The sequence below is a fragment of the Lissotriton helveticus genome, chromosome 6 (assembly GCF_964261635.1).
Source record: "Lissotriton helveticus chromosome 6, aLisHel1.1, whole genome shotgun sequence".
NCBI classification, from domain to species: Eukaryota; Metazoa; Chordata; class Amphibia; order Caudata; family Salamandridae; genus Lissotriton; species Lissotriton helveticus.
In genome coordinates this window covers 600,777,279-600,796,641 of record NC_136067.1, presented here as the reverse complement: position 1 = coordinate 600,796,641, position 19,363 = coordinate 600,777,279, and the positions used below count along the sequence as shown (strand labels likewise).

Sequence of the window (19,363 nt, the reverse complement as noted above, 5' to 3'; positions counted from 1 at the left end):
CATATTCCCTTCTGGTTCAGGTTAGTGTATTTTAGGATAATTATCGAATAATTCTCTGAGGGCTTAAAAATAGGTTGTCACAGTTTTAAGTACCCAAGTCTTTCCATGTAATTTTGAAGCAGCAAGAAATAACCGCATTTAAAATAAACTCTGAGGAATACTGTGAACTGAAGTGAGGAGATGATTTCTTCAGCTTCACAGTAATCATTAATAGTTAGTCAGACGTGGGCGCATTCACTCAAGCGTCGCGTCTGTCAGGAAACCATTAAAATAATCTATCGAGGCAAAGCTCAGTGAAGACATAGAGAATAACGCAGGCATAATTCTTTCCCTGTTGCACCTTTAAAAAACGAGCATTTAATCTTTTGAAAAGCTATGAATCTAACTAGACACGGACGTGACCTTTTCACCGAAAGCATTCACGGAAGAACAAATAGGCATCCAAGGTTTCATTAGTCATTGACCCCCAAATATAAAGTGGAGAAATACATTACTTGATTATAAGAACGCTCTAAGGTCATTTAGCTGCAGAAACCTTTTAATGGGCATGAATAAAACTCCTATTTCTAAAAACACAATAAAGGAGGCAACTGAATACCAAGACAGATCCAGAACCCCAATATAAATCCTCACTCACCTCTCTAAAAAGTAAGTCACTAGGAATAAGGAGAGGAAGACGAGTCATATTTGACTAATAAAGCACACACAACACTTACCTGTTTTCTCTCTTGCATAAAGGGTTAGAAGGAATCCAGTGTTGAACGAACCTAGAAATAAAAGAAGAGAGTAGAGTGAAGACTTCTCATTCTTACTTGCTGGTAAAAGTATGAGAAGTAAGAAGAGGAGCGAGTCTCCAAAGACATTCTGGTAAGATACGAATTATAGTTAAAGTAAAAGAAAGAACAGTAAGTTAAAGGCTACAGTGAATTTATATGTAATGTAACTTGTCTGCAGACCTGTCAGAAGAAGAAGTCAACAACACAGAACAGGCAGATTTTTGGAGCAGTCTCTTCTCTGTCCATTCCCCTTCCCCCCCTTTGAACTTACCTGTGACGGAACATAGAGACCTAACAGGAAGAGTTCTGGGAGGGGCATTGGGATCTAGCGCCATACTGCTCCTGTGTAGTTTTAAAAGTTACAAGTACTTGTCCTGACACTGGGGTATGACAGACCAAGGAGGAGAAGGTGGGCAGACAATTTAATGTCAGCATAAGGGCAACCCGGACATAGTACAAGAAAGCTGGATAAAGGGGTGTCTGAGAGCTGCATGGCGGGACCCTTTGAGGATTGGCCTCTAAAAAATTGGATTGTGTAACCCATAGGAGTGGTGCCGAAGGCGTAGGGCCGCATGGCGGGACCCTTTGATGATTGGCCTCTAAAAAATTGGATTGTGTCACCCATAGGAGTGGTGCCGAAGGCGGAACAAGGGCAGTTACGCCTAATACAACATTTGTTGTGGCCAGAAGGGGGCTCGGTGAATGATTTCATTGGTGAAAGCGAGGCCACGGTGACATATTCATCAGTTGACGTGGCCATGTCACTGGTAGTGACCGCGGGCGCAACAGCGATGATGGCAAAGTGCGACATAACGTCGACTTTCCGGTTGCTTCCAGTCCATCCGGATGATTGGGATCTTCTGGGTATCCATTTCAATGGTAAATGGTACGTGGACAAGGCATTACCGATGGGCTGTTCTATGTCTTGCACAATTTTTGAATGCTTCAGTACGTTCCTACAATGCTTGTTTTCGGAATGGGCGGGTCACCAAGGAGTAATACACTACCTGCATGACTTTTTCTGTATGGGCACCTAAGATTCCACGGACTGACAGAAGGCGTGGACAGTGTCAATGAGATCATGAGGTAACTGGGCGTGCGGTTGGCACTGGAGAAAACTATGGGGCCCTGCACGGATCTGTCCTGGTTTGGGCATTTGAGCTGGACTCTTAATTGATGGAGGCACGCTTTCCGGTGGACAAAAAGCAGCAAATGTTGGGGCTGCTGGCGACAATGTTGTCGAAAAACAAGATCACAGTGAAGGAGATTCAGGTGCTCTGGGGCCGCCTTAACTTTGCTTGTTTGGTGGGGAGGGTTGGGAGGACGTTTTGTAGTGACTGGGCAGGGTACTAGCAGGACGGAGACCGCCTCATCACCATGTGTGTTTATCTGCGGGGGTGAGAGAAGACGTGTGACTGTGGCAGATTTTCCTGTAGAACTTCAAGGGCATTCCTTTGATACGGGAGGGTGACATGGTTTGGGATGTGCAACATTTTTCTGATGCGGCAGGGAGCAAAGGTTTGGACTTTACTGGCAAGGGAGATGGTGTGCGGAACAGTGGCCGCTGGAATGGGTGAGGGGAGGCAGGTGCATAGCCTTTTTGGAATTCTTCCCCCTGGTGGTTGTGGTTGAAGGAGAGTAGGGTCTGCTATCCTATGGTCACCCCATTTTTTGCTTTTTGCTTCACTGGTTTTCGACTTAATGTGGCTGTGGGCCAGCTAATCAGACCCACAGACCTGCTGTTCTCTCTCTAAATTCACAACCATGTACTTTAGGTGCACCACCAATTGGGATTGGGTCACCTTATGAGCCCCTGTACAGAGTACTACAGGTACCCAGGGCATATGTACATCCAAGGCCTACCAGGGGCTGCATCATATCTTTTGGCACCCCTGGCTGGCCATCCAAACTGACACAACTGGCTGACCACTCAGCTGGGGCAAGGTTGTGTAATCACCCCTTGCTTAGATATAGTATCTATGTCTAACCTTATATCTGGACACATATACATCTATAAGTCACTCCTATGGCAGGCCATAACAATCCTGAAGGCAGGGTGCTTGGTTTTATGTGAGATGGTGCTCTAGCATGAGCTGAGCCTGTCTGCAGCTTTCAGAACCATGTCCTATAGCTGTTCTAGGATATTGCCATACCATATACTCTTAAGGGCATTATGTACCTCGCGGTCAGATGCTATCTTTGGTTTGGCTTTATCAAAACATGTCGTGTAAGGTGTCATACGCTTTGGAATACTACCCCCTCGCCAATTCTGGCAACGGGGGTAGCATTCCACCCTTCTAGAGGGAGAAGACATGTTACTTACATTAATCCCTGTTAAAGTTAACCAGAGCCTCAGCATCACAAAATGGATGCTGCTGCCACAGACACAAGTCTGGCCTCCTGCTGCTGGACAAAACTCCGGCAGGGGAAACCTGGACAATAGGTTTCCTGTCACGGAGAGGTGCTAGCACCACCCCAGACAGGAGATAGTGGATTGGGGCAGGGAGGGCTGAATGAAACTAGACACTGCCTGGGGCACACAAGGTGTCCCATGCATAGGCCAGTTCAAACTGGCGCTGGGGCACTCCAGCCCCAGCTCTGGTGCGAAACTGGACAAAGGGAAAGGGGTGTAACCGCCCCCTTCCTGGGTCCCACCCATAGGAGGAACCTAGCAGGTAATCCAGCCCCTAGATTTGGTTTATAGGCAGGAGCTGAGTCCCAAGACTTTAGATAATCCTGACTGAAACTCTGATATGAAACTCTGGACCCTTCGACATCCTACTCGACGTAGAAGACTGAAGAATCTCCCTTGTGGTCAAGGAGTGACCACCCTGTGCAAGCAGGTACCATCAAGCGCTCAATGGTTTGCTTTATCGTTGCTCCCGCCGGAGCTCGAACAACAAAGCCCAACAAGACCCAGACTTCCAGACTTCCAACAGCCCGATCTACAGCCACAGCAGAGCTGAGACCCGTGGAGGTGACGAGAGACGTGGGACCGGCCATCTTGGAAAGCCAGCAAAGTGCTTTCTGTGAAGCTCCTGAGGCACCCTCGAAGCTGTGCATTGGGAATTGTGAAGCCCCAGCCCCGAGCATCCTTTGCACCGAATATCACCTCTCCACACTCACTGAGTGCTGCGTGGGGCCCTTTTGCATTTTCCTGCTTGACGCATCTGTTCAGTCACTTGCCCATTGGCTAGTGGCCTCTGTGACGACGAACCTTTGATTTTCCAATGCTGGTCTGATTGCTCCAGACTGGCCCTTGCTCCCCTGAAAAGGAGCAGCCCATCAGACCTTGCTGGTCTGTTCCAGAAGCCATCTTTGATTCCTGTGTGGGTTGCATTTACCAAGGCCTGTTGACTCCAAATTGAGAACCGACACCGCCAACAGCAAGAGCCTTTGTGGGACAGTCCGTGTCCAGCACCTGGTTGTCGCCGACACCTCCTGGTCTACGTTGCAGCGGAGACAATCTTCACGACAGCACCTGATCGCATCCCAACATCGCCTGGTTCCTTCCTGGTTCCATCCTGGTCACTGGCTAGTGACCCACACTCTGTCCCCTCTGCTTTCAGGTACTCTTCATCCTCGATCCACCCTTGGATCCAACCGGACTCTTCTCTCATGGTCGCCTGCAGCATCTTTTCTCCAAGGCTCCATAGAACTCCACTACCAAACCCGACGCACTTTGACACCTATGCACCAGCTTCCTGTGGCTGAGGTAACGCGAGTACTACGGTGCTCATGCAGAGGTTTACACCCCTAGTGTCCTAGTTTCAAGTGGTTAAGTTCTAGTCCAGTCGGAAGACTCCTAACTCTTTAACTTTCTATCTTTACGCACCCATTGACTTCTATGTGTGCATGCCTGTGAATTTAGACACTGCACCCGTATCCTGTGGGCCTCCAGCTCCCTAACTACTGTTAGTCCAGTGTAGCCCCAGCGATTCAGAAGGCCCTAGGCCTTACCATTGTTCGTGGCGTGGTTCTTATACCACTATTTTAGTATATGGTTTTACGGGCCACCAGGGCCTATCCATATTTGTGCAACTTTTGTATGTTATATTAGGTTACTTGTTATGCGCTTGTGCGCCTGTGCTCATAAAGAGTTCAGGGGGTTGTTTTAGAAATAAATACATATATATTTTGAATATATAACCTGTGTGGTGTCCTTTCATTTGGTATTAAAAGGTTTGCATATGGTAAAACAGCTGGCTTCACATGCCCTCTTGAGTGTAGCCTAAGACTGCTTTGTCCATGCTACCACTAGGATAGCTGGTCTATAAGGTTGACTTTACAACCATCACCATAAGGGTTGTTTGGACTGGTGCAAGGTGCTCACTAGAATAGTGAACATCATATACCAGGCCAACTTCTCACATTGGTGTGCAGCGGTTGGGATTTGAGCTTGCTGTTGTTTTACCAATTGTAATCTTTGATATCATTTGAAAGATCACATTAGGTACCCTAGGTACATATAACAAGACTTAAAATACTTAAGTTCTACTGAACTTAGTTGTTGTAGAGGAAAGGGCCTAGCACACCCTGACTACAACTCCTAGAGAGGTTCCAGTAGGTAAACACATAGTGTAGGTAGGTGCACACACCACACTTCACTAGAAATCATGTCTACCACAGGAGAGCCGAGCGTGACTCTTCCTGGAGCAGGTGACCCTCCCAGGGCACCATCTAGATATGAAATGCTCAATTTCCAAGAGATGAGGCACTTGTGCACCTCAAGGAGATTGAAACAGGGTTCCAACCCTACCATTCCCCATCTGATAGAAGTCCTAGTAAGGGCTGATGCTGGGAAGGCTGCTAGACAGGGCCCCTCAGTTCAGGTAGAAGAGGTCTTACCCTCTGCAGATGATGCATCTGGTCCCAGTATCAGAGAGAACGAAGAGGAAGAATCAGAGGAAGGCTCTGAAGAAGAGATTTTCCAAGTCAGCCAGGTTCAAGTGGATGTATGACATTACAACGCATGCTTTAACATCGCATGCCTTTACAACGCTGTTTTTACAACGCATGCCTTTACAACGCATAGTGCTTTTGGGCGCTGGATAGTGAATTGTTTAATTTACTATTCCAACTCCAGTCCCCGTGGATAGTAGGGAAGGTGTTGGATAGTAAATTAAACCTATTCCCTATCCTAGAGCCCCCCCCAGCGCAATGCGTTGTAATGGTTTGCGTTGTAAAAGTTGCGTTGTAAATGCACTGCGTGGTAAAAGTTGCGTTGTAAAGGTTGTTCACCGGTTCAAGTACGAAGACTTAGCAAGGCTAACCTAAGCCTACATGGGGCTGACAATGGGGAACACCCATACAGACCCATCAGTAGACTTAACATGGGGTATGAGAGGAGGAGGTCTCACTCAGGTGACTCCCACCACTCTAATGCCTCAAGGGGATCCAATAACCCTGCTCAGAGAAGGATGACCTCTCCTGAAAGGAGGGAGCATCAGGCTAGGATGAGGGAAGTTAATCGAAGGATTCAGAGACAAGAGCTAGAAGTAGCCCTTTCCCAAAAGAAACTTGCTCTAGCTAGAGAGCAAAAGTTGAGTGGGCAAGACCCACTGGTGGCAGCACTATCCCAAAGGATAAAGACAGGTCCCAAGAGATTTCTAGGCACCTGAGTAAGATAGTGCCCCCCTATAAAGTTGGGTATGACATCCACAAGTGGATAACTGCTCTGGAAAGGGCCTGCAAAGTCCAGCAGGTTCCTCAGAGTCAGTGGGCAGCTATCTTGTGGCTCTCCTTTGAAAAGAAAGGCAGAGATAAGCTCCTCACAGTTAGTGATGAGGATGCTAATAACTACCCTGTCCTGAAGAGTGCTCTAATTGATGGGTTTGGCCTAACCACTGAACAGTACAGGTTGATGTTCAGAGATACCCAGAAGACACAGACTCAGGACTGGACTGATTTTGTTGATTGTGCCACTAAGGCTCTGGAAGGTTGGTTACTGGGAAGTAAAGTTAAGGACTATACAGGATTGTATAATTTAATAATGAGAGAACAAATCCTTAATAATTGTCAGAACCAGTTGTTGCACCAACACCTGATTGACTCAGATCTGACCTCTCCCCAAGAATTGGGAAAGAAGGCAGACAAATGGGTCAGAACCAGGGTTAAGCAGGAACCCCATAACCAAGGTGGTGATCAGAAGAAGGCAGACCAAAAGGTAAGAGGTCAAAAGAAAATACCAAAAGTGTTCTTCAGGCCCCCAAAATACTTCTAAGGAGGGGGGGTGGGGTCCCAAAAATCTAAGAAAAAGAAAGAAGGTCCAAAGAAACCTTGGTGTAACTACTGTAAAACTGCCTCTCACTGGTTTAGTGAGTGCACCAAGAAAGGTACAGCCCCTACCACTGCGGCCCCTAAGGCAACAGCACCCCCTAGTACAGTCAGCAGTGGTAGTTCCCAACCCAAGGCTATAGTGGGGTTAACCATGGGTACTGAGGTGGATCCTGGCCTAGTCAGGGTACCAACTCAGGCTGTTCTGATCTGTGATGTGGACATGGCTATGTCCACTAGTGTGAGTCCCAATACTTTGGGCAAGTACAGACAGACACCTTTAATAAATGACAAAGTGACTCAGGCCTACAGGGACACATGTGCCAGTGTCACCATGGTGACACCTAACTTTGTGGACCCTGGACAGATTGTACTTGGTGATAATTACCTAGTGACCAATGCTAGAAATGTCACTACTACACATAGTGTGGCAGTTGTTAATTTCTCCTGGGGAGGGGTAACTGGCCTCAAAAGAGTTGTGGCAAGTGCAGAACTCCCTGTTGAATGTCTTTTGGGCAATGATCTAGAAAACTCAGTATGGTCAGAAGTGGAGTATAGGACTCATGCAGAGATGCTAGGTATTTCAGCACATGTCCTTGCTGTGACCAGGTCACAGGCCAAAAGGTGCTTACCTGAACCAGTGCTGGATCTTGAAACTATAGACCAGACACAACCCAAGATAAAGAGCAAGAGGGTTAAGGCAGTGCCTCCCCCCTGCCTCAGGTTGAGGATCAGTCCTCCCAGGAGGATGATTCTGAGATCCAAGAGGGAACTGTCCCAGAAGAACTTGAGCCTGATCAGGTTGAGTTTCTGGGGACAGGGGGACCCTCCAGGGCACATCTGAGGCAGGCTCAATTAGATTGCTTTTCCCTTGAACTCCTCAGACAGCAGGCTGCTGCTGAGGCTGCTGGGAATGCTCAAGGTACCCATCAAGTATATTGGGATGATGGGCTCCTTTATTCAGAGGCTAGAGACCCCAAGCCTGGTGCTTCCAGGAGGTTGGTTATACCTCTGCAATTTAGGGGCTTCCTTCTTACCTTGGCCCATGATATTCCCCTATCAGGACATCAAGGTGAGAACTAGACTTGGGACAGGCTTGTGCCTCACTTTCACTGGCCCCATATGTCAGAAGATACCAAGGAGTTTTGTCGCTCCTGTGTTACCTGCCAAGCCAGTGGCAAATCAGGTGGCACAACAGAGGCCCCCCTCATACCACTACCTGTGGTGGGGTACACTTTGAGAGAGTGGGGATAGACATTGTTGAACCTATGGACCCCCAAACAGCATTTGGGCACAGATTTATACTGGTGGTAGTGGATCGTGCCACCAGGTATACAGAAGCTATTCCCCTGAGGACCACAACAGCTCCTGTTGTGGCAAGGGCCCTACTTGGAGTTTTCTCCAGAGTGGGCTTTCCAAAGGAGGTTGTCTCTGACAAAGGTGCAAACTTCATGTCAGGATATTTGACTGCTATGTGGAAGGAGTGTGGTGTTAATTACAAATTCACGACACCCTACCATCCACAGTGCAATGGGCTTGTTGAAAGATTCAACAAGACCCTCAAAGGTATGATAAAAGGGTTACCTGAAAAGCTTAGGCGAAGATGGGACATCCATTTACCCTGCCTTCTGTTTGCTTACAGAGAGGTCCCACAAAAGGGGGTTGGCTACAGCCCTTTTGATCTTTTGTTTGGGCATCCTGTAAGAGGACCCCTATGTCTTGTGAGGGAATGATGGGAATTACCTCTCAAAAAGCCTAAACTTGACATAGTGGACTATGTACTTGGTCTCCGCTCCAGGATGGCTGAATACATAAAGAAGGCTTCTAAAAACCTTGAGGCTAGCCAAGAACTTCAAAAAGCTTGGCATGACCAAAAGTCTGTGCTGACTGGGTAAACAGCGTTTACAACGCAACTTTTACAACACAGTACCTTTACACGCAACTTTTACAACGCAAGTCGTTACAACGACTTGTGCTGGGGGGCGCTCTAGGATAGGGAATAGTTAATTTACTATCCAAAACCTTCCCTACTATCCACAGGGACTGGAGTTGGAATAGTAAATTACACTATTCACTATCCAACACCGCCAACGCAAGTCGTTGTAACGACTTGCGTTGTAAAAGTTGTGTGGTAAAGGCATGCGTTGTAAAAGCATGCGTGGTAATGACATACATCCGCTGTCTGAGAACCAGCCAGGACAGAAGGTGTGGGTGTTGGAGCCAGTGGCCCCAGCAGCACTCCAGGACAAATGGTCTGGACCCCACACCATTGTTGAGAAAAAGGGAGAGGTCACCTACTTGGTGGACCTTGGCACCCCTAGGAGCCCCAACAGGGTGCTCCATGTCAACAGACTCAAAGCATATGTTGACAGGGCAGATATGGGCTTGCTCATGGCTACAGATGAGGGACAGGGAGAAGAGAGTGACCCTCTCCCATACCTGTTGACTCAGAAACCTGATGATGGTTCAGTTGATGGAGTGGCTTTAGCTGGCAGCCTCACTGACCAGCAGCAACAGGACTGCAGACAAGTTCTGCAGGCTTTCAGACATATGTTTTGCCTAACACCTAGTCAGACTAACTGGTGCACCCATGAGGTGAACGCTGGTGACAGTCTGCCTGTGAAGAGTAAGATCTACAGGCAACCTGACCATGTCAGGGATTGTATAAAGACTGAGGTGCAGAAAATGCTTGAGTTGGGAGTAATTGAGCCATCAGAGAGCCCCTGGGCCAGCCCAGTAGTCATTGTACCAAAACCTCATACCCAAGATGGTGAGAGAGAGATGAGGTTCTGTGTGGACTATAGAGGTCTCAATGCTGTCACTAGGACAGATGTTCACCCAATTCCAAGAGCCGATGAGCTCATTGATAGATTGGCTTCTGCCAAATTTCTGAGCACATTTGATTTGACAGCTGGCTATTGGCAAATCAGGTTAGCTAAGGAGTCCAAAGCCAAAACTGCTTTCTCAACCCCAGGAGGTCATTATCAATTTGTGGTGATGCCCTTTGGTTTGAAGAATACACCTGCCACTTTCCAAAGGTTGGTGAACCAAGTCCTTACTGGGTTGGATGACTTTTGTGCAGCTTATCTGGATGATATTGCTGTCTTCAGCTCCACCTGGGAGGATCACCTGATCCACCTGAAGAAGGTTTTAGAGGCCCTGCAAAAGGCAGGCCTAACTATCAATGCCGCAAAGTGGCAAATAGGGCAGAGTAAGGTTGTGTACCTGAGCCACCTTGTAGGTGTGGGTCAGGTTCAACCACTGGAGAGTAAGATCGAGACCATACAGGACTGGGCTCCTCCAACCACCCAGACACAGGTCAGAGCTTTCTTGTGCCTGTCTGGGTACTACATAAAATTTGTCAAGAATTATGGGTCCATTGCGACACCACTCAAGGATTTGACTTCTAAGAAGATGCCAAACAAGGTTCAGTGGACAGTTAGCTGTCAAAATGCATTTGATGACCTGAAGAAGGCCATGTGCTCTGCACCTATCTTAAAGAGTCCTAACTACTCCAAAGAGTTTATTGTCCAAACAGATGCTTCTGAGTTGGGGGTGGGAGATGTGCTTTCACAACTTAATGTAGATGGTCAAGACCAGCCCATTGCTTTTATTAGCAGAAGGCTGACCCCTAGAGAGAAACGTTGGTCAGCTATTGAGAGGGAGGCCTTTGCTGTGGTTTGGGCCCTGAAGAAGTTGAGATCATACTTGTTTTGAACTCACTTCAAAATTCAGACCGACCATAAGCCCCTCTTGTGGCTAAATCAGATGAAGGGTGAGAATCCCAAACTGCTCAGGTGGTCCATTTCCCTACAGGGGATGGACTTTACAGTGGAGCATAGACCAGGGACTGACCATGGCAATGCAGATGGTCTCTCCAGGTATTTCCACTTTGAACATGAAGACTCAACTGGTCAAGGTTAGTCTAATGTCCCTGCGTTTGGGGGGGGGGGGTTATGTAGGAGAGTAGGGTCTGCTATCCTATGGTCACCCCATTTTTTGCTTTTTGCTTCACTGGTTTTCGACTTAATGTGGCTGTGGGCCTGCTAATCAGACCCACAGCCCTGCTGTTCTCTCTCTAAATTCACAACCATGTACTTTAGATACATCACCAATTGGGATTGGGTCACCTTATGAGCCCATGTACAGAGGACTATAGGTACCCAGGGCCTAGGTGCATCCAAGGCCTACCAGGGGCTGCAGCATATCTTTTGCCACCCCTGGCTGGCCATCCAAACTGACACAACTGGCTGACCAATCAGCTGGGGCAAGGTTGTGTAATCACCCCTTGCTTAGATATAGTATACCTATGTCTAACCATATATCTGGACACATATACACCTATAAGTCACTCCTATGGCAGGCCTTAACAATCCTGAAGGCAGAGTGCTTGGTTTTATGTGAGATGGTGCTCTAGCATGTGCTGAGCCTGTCTGCAGCTTTCGGAACCATGTCCTTCTAGCTGTTGTAGGATATTGCCATACCATATACTCTTAAGTGCTTTATGTACCTTGCGGTCAGATGCTATCTTTGGTTTGGCTTTATCAAAACTTGTCGTGTAAGGTGTCATACGCTTTTGGAATACTACCCCCTCGCCAATTCTAGAGGGAGAAGACATGTTACTTACATTAATCCCGGTTAAAGTTAACCAGAGCCTCAGCATCACAAAATGGATGCTGCTGCCAAAGACACAAGTCTGGCCTCCTGCTGCTGGACGAAACTCCGGCAGGGGAAGCCTGGACAATAGGTTTCCTGTCACAGGGAGGGGCTAGCACCACCCCAACTGGAGATAGTGGATTGGGGCAGGGAGGGCTGAATGAAACTAGACACTGCCTGGGGCACACAGGTGTCCCATGCATAGGCCAGTTCAAACGAAACTGGACAAAGGGAAAGGGTTGTAACCACCCCCTTCCTGGGTCCCACCCATAGGAGGGACCTAGCAGGTAATACAGCCCCTAGATTTGGTATATAGATAGGAGTTGAGTCCCAAGACTTTAGATAATCCTGACTGAAACTCTGATACAAAACTCAGGACCCTTCAACATCCTACTCGACGTAGAAGACTGAAGAATCTCCCTTGTGGTCAAGGTGTGACCACCCTGTGCAAGCAGGCACCATCAAGCGCTCAACGGTTTGCTTTATCGTTGCTCCCGCCAGAGCTCAAACGACAGAGCCTGACAAGACCCAGACTTCCAGACTTCCAACAGCCCGATCCACAGCCACAGCAAAGCTGAGACCCGTGGAGGCGACGAGAGACGTGGGACCGGCCATCTTGGAAAGCCAGCGAAGTGCTTTCTGTGCAGCTCCTGAGGCACCCTCGAAGCTGTGCATTGGGGATTGAGAAGCCCCAGCCCCGAGCATCCTTTGCACCGAAGATCACCTCTCCACACTCACCGAGTGCTGCGTGGGGCCCTTTTGCATTTTCCTGCTCGACGCGTCTGTCCGGTCACTTGCCCGTTGGCTAGTGGCCTCTGTGACGACGAACCTTTGATTTTCCAATGCTGGTCTGGTTGCTCCAGACTGGCCCTTGCTCCCCTGAAAAGGAGCAGCCCATCAGACCTTGCTGGTCTAATCCAGAAGCCATCTTCGATTCCTGCATGGGTTGCATTTGCCAAGCCTGTTGACTCCGAATCGAGAACCGACACCGCTGACAGCGAGAGCCTTTGTGGGACAGTCCTTGTCCAGCATCTGGTTGTCGTCGACACCTCCTGGTCCACGTGGCAGCGGAGACAATCTTCACAACAGCAACTGATCGCATCCCGACATCGCCTGGTTCCTTCCTGGTTCCATCCTGGTCACTAGCTAGTGACCCAGACTCTGTCCCCTCTGCTTTCAGGTACTCTTCATCCTCGATCCACCCTTGGATCCAACCGGACTCTTCTCTCCTGGTCGCCTGCAGCATCTTTCGACCAGGGTTCCATAGAACTCCACGACTAACCCCGACGCACTTTGACACCGATGCACTCGCTTCCTGTGGGTGAGGTAACGCGAGTACTACGGTGCTCCTGTAGAGGTTTACACCCCTAGTGTCCTAGTTTCAAGTGGTTAAGTTCTAGTCCAGTCGGAAGACTCCTAACTCTTTAACTTTCTATCTTTACGCACCCATTGACTTCTATGTGTGCACGCCTGTGCATTTAGACACTGCACCCTCATCCTGTGGGCCTCCTGCTCCCTAACTACTGTTAGTCCAGTGTAGCCCCAGCGATTCCCAAGGCCCTAGGCCTTACCATTGTTCGTGACGTGGTTCTTATACCACTATTTTAGTATATGGTTTTACGGGCCACCAGGGCCTATCCATATTTGTGCAACTTTTGTATGTTATATTAAGTTACTTGTTATGCGCTTGTGCTCCTGTGCTCATAAAGAGTTCAGGGGGTTGTTTTAGTAATAAATACATATATATTTTGAATATATAACCTGTGTGGTGCCCTTTCATTTGGTATTAAAAGGTTTGCATATGGTAAAACAGCTGGCTTCACATGCCCTCTTGAGTTTAGCCTAAGACTGCTTTGTCCATGCTACCACTAGGATAGCTGGTCTATAAGGTTGACTTTACAACCATCACCATAAGGGTTGTTTAGACTGGTGCAAGGTGCTCACTAGAATAGTGAACATCATATACCAGGCCAATTTCTCTCAGTGGTTACTGTAGGGGGGGGGGGGGGGGGTCAACGGGCGCACAAATAAAGTAACCTTCAGAGTTGACAACACGGGGGTAGTAGATGTTGTGAATCACCAGTCGGACAGGGATGAATAGGTCTTGAAATTGCTGAGAGTGCTTGTTCTGGTCTGCTTACGACAGGATATGGCCTTGCGAGCAGTGCATGTGCCAGGTGTGGACAATGACATAGCGGATGCCTGTCTCGTTCGAAGTAGGGGAGATTCCGTGGGCTAACCAAGGACACAGACAGGTCCCGACCAGCATGCCGCAGCAGTGATGGGACATAGGCAACACAGGATGTAGCAGCTGTTTTTAGGATCTTTCGCACACTCCACCAAGATAGCGTACAGGACAGCATGGGAAGGATTATTGTGCTCAGGTGCTAGGCGGCAGGACTCACCGGCGCCACGAAGGGAAGATGCCATTCAGTTTATTCGGGATATGATTGAGGGGGGGTTTTCCAAGTGTACAATCACGGGCAAACTGGCAGGGATTGCCTTTGTGGGTAAATTGCTGTGGGGTTATGAGCCATCTGCAGGAGAAATCGGGACACGGATGCTGTAGGCTGGGCTTGGGAATGTGGGTGTGCAACCAGGTTACGAGCCCCCCTGTCTTGGGATCTGTTGGGGAGGGCTATGCAGATGTTGCCTGGGGTCTTTACAGATGAGTATGAAGTTTGGCTTTTCTCCACTTTGATGTTGTGGATGTTTGGGGCTTTCTGGGTCTCAGAAAGGTAGGGACAAAATCTGGGGGAGGTTTCCCTTTCAAGGATAGGATCTGCATTTGACTGCGGGTAAATGGGTGTCCCTGCAAGCTGCCGACCCGCAACTGACTTGCCCGGGTAGGTGGGAAGCGCAGTGGAGGCCTCTGGCGTCCGGTACAGTTGGTTTAGTTTTCTTACATGCAAATGGGCGGAGGACGGAATCTTTCCAGCTTTTGGCAGTTTTGTGGAAAGCGGGGCTGGGGATCGAGGGCAAGAGTTTTGGGACTCACTCATTCAGGATTGGGGACGGCATCAGAAGGGAGCAACAGGGGTTTGGGCGAGGGGACATCATGAAGTTGGGTAGGTGGTCGTCTGATTGCTACCACCGTCACGTGTGCAGCGCATCCGTGGGAGTGTAGTGCTGTTCCTTTGTTTTCCTCTGTTCATTCCTGTTTCTCGTTTCAGGTTTGATGATGGGTCCCCTCATCCGGGAGATATCTATCTGGATTGTTGAACCAGTTATTTTGGGGAAATTCTTGGTTTTAATAAAGAATTGTTTAACTTTCTTGGAGGGGCAGAGGGGGTATGTGGTGGAAGGAGTTGCTATGGGTTCTAAATGGGGGTTTGGGGGCTGGTAGGTGCCCCTAAGCGTTGGTGATCCATCTGGGGAAGAATGTCATAGTAGGAGAGACTGGTTTGGCTTTAATGAGAAGCATGTAGAGTGAGGTGGTTTTGATTCGTCAACAGTGGTCCGGTGGTGCGGTGATCTGGACGTAGTTTGTTCCTCGTAGGGTCTGGAGAGGAGCGGTCAAACCGCCAGCAGTAGATAGGGCTAGGAGGAAGCTCAACACGGAAACTGTGCATTTTTGTCGGCACTTGGGTTTCCATAGGATCACTCACAGGGACATCAAGTATGATACTCTGGAATTTTTAGAGGGATGGGGTCCAATTACCCAGGATGGGCATGGTCTTGTACTTACTGGAAATCAGAGAGGTCTTGGCCAGGTTGCTGAATGTACACAAACGCAAATGGGGCAGTCCTAGGAGGCAGGGGGGGGCAGGAAAATGGGGAGGCGGCGTTTCCACCTACCCTTCCTTTATGGACCATAGTTAAAAAATCGATAGAGCAATGCGGATGGCTATATTGCTGCTTTGTCAATTTTCACTCCTTGTTTGATACTGTTGATGGGGCATTGTTATGGGAAGCATTCAAAGGTGATTATATTCCAAATGACTTGATTTTAAACCGATAAGAATTACACAGCAATAACTGGGCTCAAGTGGAATTAGGTGTCGAGAGGTCGCTCTCAAGGAGAATAGACATTAAGAATGTCCTCAGACAAGGTTGTGTTTTTGCACCCACTATATTTTCAAATAGTTTGAGCTTGCTCAATACCTTTAGCCCTAAAATGGATAGCATACATGTAACTGTCTCCTTCCCGTAGAGGATTTAGTGATCATTAATCTGAAAGTAATCGCCAGCAGAGGAAGTTAGATGTTTTTGGTAATTATTGTGATAAGAAAAAATTATCGATAAATCTGGAAAAAAACTGAAGTGCTTCCTTTTGGGAATTAGAAGATAAAGTTCAACTGGACCCTAAATGGTGCAAAAATTGAAAGAGTTAGTAGTTATGCAGCCAGATTCATGAAGCCAAAATTCATCATCCCAAATGCAAAAATCGCATTTGTAGAAATCGCTAAATTGCGAATAATTGCATTTAAGGAATCTCAATTTGAGATTCCTTAAATGCAATTCATGAACCATTTAAAATTTGCGAAATCGCAATCTGGGGCCGCTATTTACCGCGAAGTCTGACTTCGTGGTAAATAGCGAAAACTTAAAAAAATGCACTTTAGTGCATTTTTCTAAGTTGTATGTTACACACACACATGTCCTTTGGACATGTGTGTGCGCAACATCAGTGCACAATAGCATTTCAGGGGTGCTACAGGGTTTCCTTTGGACACCCTGGCACCCTTGAAATCGCTTCCTTATTTGTGATTCGCTAATTGCTAATCGCAAATAAGGAATGACTCCCAATTCATTCCTATGGGCCTTTAGGCCCATAGGAATGAATGGGAAAGCCGTTCCTTATTTGCGATTAGCAATTACCGATCGCAAATAAGGAAGCATTAGAAATCGCAAAAAATATTGCGATTTCTACATGCATCCTGTTTTGCTAGTCTTTAATAGCGATTCCTTAAAAATCGCTATTACGGACTCGCAAAACGGGACTTTGATCAATCTGGGGGATGGTCCTTTCACCCAATTATATTAAAAAATTATCAATAAATCTGGAAAAAAACTGAAGTGCTTCCTTTTGGGAATTAGAAGATAAAGTTCAACTGGACCCTAAATAGTGCAAAAATTGAAAGAGTTAGCAGTTATGCAGCCAGATACATGAAGCCGAAATCGGCTCGCAAAGGGCCAGATTCTGAGAATCTGGCACTTTGCGAGCGCTATGTTTGCATTTGGGATTCATCATCCCAAATGCAAAAATCGCATTTGTAGAAATCGCTAAATTGCAAATAATTGCATTTGAGGAATCTTAATTTGAGATTCCTTAAAAGCAATTCATGAACCATTTAAAATTTGCGAAATCGCAATCTGGGGCCGCTATTTACCGCGAAGTCTGATTTCGTGGTAAATAGCGAAAACTTAGAAAAATGCACTTTAGTTCATTTTTTTAAGTTGTATGTGACACACACACATGTCCTTTGGACATGTGTGTGCGCAACATCAGTGCACAATAGCATTTCAGGGGTGCTACAGGGTGTCCTTTGGACCCCTTGGCACCCTTGAAATCGCTTCCTTATTTGCGATTCGCTAATTGCTAATCGCAAATAAGGAATGACTCCCCATTCAATCCTATGGGCCTTTAGGCCCATAGGAATGAATGGGAAAGCCGTTCCTTATTTGCGATTAGCAATTACCGATCGCAAATAAGGAAGCATTTGAAATCGCAAAAAATATTGTGATTTCTACATGCATCCCGTTTTGCGAGTCTTTAATAGCGATTCCTTAAAAATCGTTATTACGGACTCGCAAAACGGGACTTTGATCAATCTGGGGGATGGTCCTTTCACCCAATTATATTAAAAAATTATCGATAAATCTGGAAAAAAACTGAAGTGCTTCCTTTTGGGAATTAGAAGATAAAGTTCAACTGGACCCTAAATGGTGCAAAAATTGAAAGAGTTAGCAGTTATGCAGCCAGATTCATGAAGCCGAAATCGGCTCGCAAAGGGCCAGATTCTGAGAATCTGGCACTTTGCGAGCGCTATTTTTGCATTTGGGATTCATCATCCCAAATGCAAAAATCGAATATGTAGAAATCGCTAAATTGCGAATAATTGCATTTAAGGAATCTCAATTTGAGATTCCTTAAATGCAATTCATGAACCATTTAAAATTTGCGAAATCGCAATCTGGGGCCGCTATTTACCGCAAAGTCTGACTTCGTGGTAAATAGCGAAAACATAGAAAAATGCACTTCAGTGCATTTTTCTAAGTTGTATGTTACACACACACATGTCCTTTGGACATGTGTGTGCGCAACGTCAGTGCACAATAGCATTTCAGGGGTGCTGCAGGGTGTCCTTTGGACACCCTGGCACCCTTAAAATCGCTTCCTTATTTTCAATTCGCTAATTGCGAATCGCAATTAAGGAATGACTCCCCATTCATTCCTATGGGCCTTTAGGCCCTTAGGAATAAATGGGAAAGCCGTTCCTTATTTGCGATTAGCAATTACCAAATCGCAAATAAGGGAGCATTAGAAATAGCAAAAAATATTGCGATTTCTACATGCATCCCGTTTAGCGAGTCCGTAATAGCGATTTCTTAAAAATCGCTATTACGGACTCGCCAAACGGGACTTTGATGAATCTGGGGGATGGTCCTTTCACCCATTATAAATTATCGATAAATCTGGAAAAAAATTGAAGTGCTTCCTTTTGGGAATTAGAAGATAAAGTTCAACTGGACCCTAAATGGTGCAAAAATTGAAAGAGTTAGCAGTTATGGTCCTTTCACCCAATTATAAATTCAGACTTATTCACTTTAAGTTTCTCCATCAACTATATCGTACACCGGGGGCAGCGTGGTTTGCAGGGCTGCGAGATGGCCGCTGCATAGGCGAGCTCCGCTGGCTGAGTCGATTATCTTGGCAAAATCCTAAGAAAAGTTTCACCCTAGGCAGCGCGTCTGATAGCGCTACTACCGGAGGCACGGACGCACCTGAATACTTGCACTTCTTCCTGAACGCTGGCAGCAGAAGCGAAATATCGCCACTAGAAGGTGAGCGAAGCGGAGGCCTAGCGGGAGACCGGAGACGAGGACCGTGACTCCGGGGGCGATTTGCAATCTAGCCCGAGGCTGTGTGGGCCGCAGACTGCTGCATCGACTATACGCTGCAGCGCGCACCGCAGGATCTGGCAGGTGTGCGCTGCCGGCCCCCACCTGAGAGGACGGCGTCAAAGTCTCCTGAATTACACCACTGAACCTGCCCAGGATCTGGATTCTGCTGCGGTGCACGGAGGGAGTGGGTCGGTGTGGCGGCCATTATCTTTGTGGACCGGTCGCGGCGCTGGACAGATATAAGTGGCGCTGTGATCGTGAGCTGTTGTGCTAGACGCTGCGCCCTCCCTCCCGACGTTCCTGACTGGTGAGGGCTGCTGGTGGTTGACTGCACGCTTGAGTGGCGACCCAGTGTGGGCGATCTTGGGACGCTGCGCTGCTTTGCCATACTGGACTTCCTTTGAGCGTGTCGGCGTTGTAGTCCTCGCAGCTGAGACTTGAGTGACGCTCCTGTTCAATCCCCCTGAAGAACCGTTCCACATCATTTGTACCTGCGAGGTGGGAGCGGTTTTCAATGGTGCTGTGGGCGCTGGGGGGCCATCGTATCATCGGCTGCGCTGTGACTTGCCGCCATTTTGTCTGCTGAG

The 19,363-nt window shown here is 47.5% G+C and overlaps 1 long non-coding RNA gene across 1 annotated transcript in view; it reads right to left on the bottom strand.

The window, feature by feature from the left end:
- LOC144761452 (uncharacterized) overlaps nt 1-19,363 on the bottom strand; it is a 110,335-nt gene that overhangs the window by 70,420 nt on the left and 20,552 nt on the right. Inside the window, exon 2 of the long non-coding RNA XR_013595723.1 lies at nt 717-767. This is a non-coding gene — a long non-coding RNA (uncharacterized LOC144761452). The remainder of the gene's footprint in view (nt 1-716; nt 768-19,363) is intronic.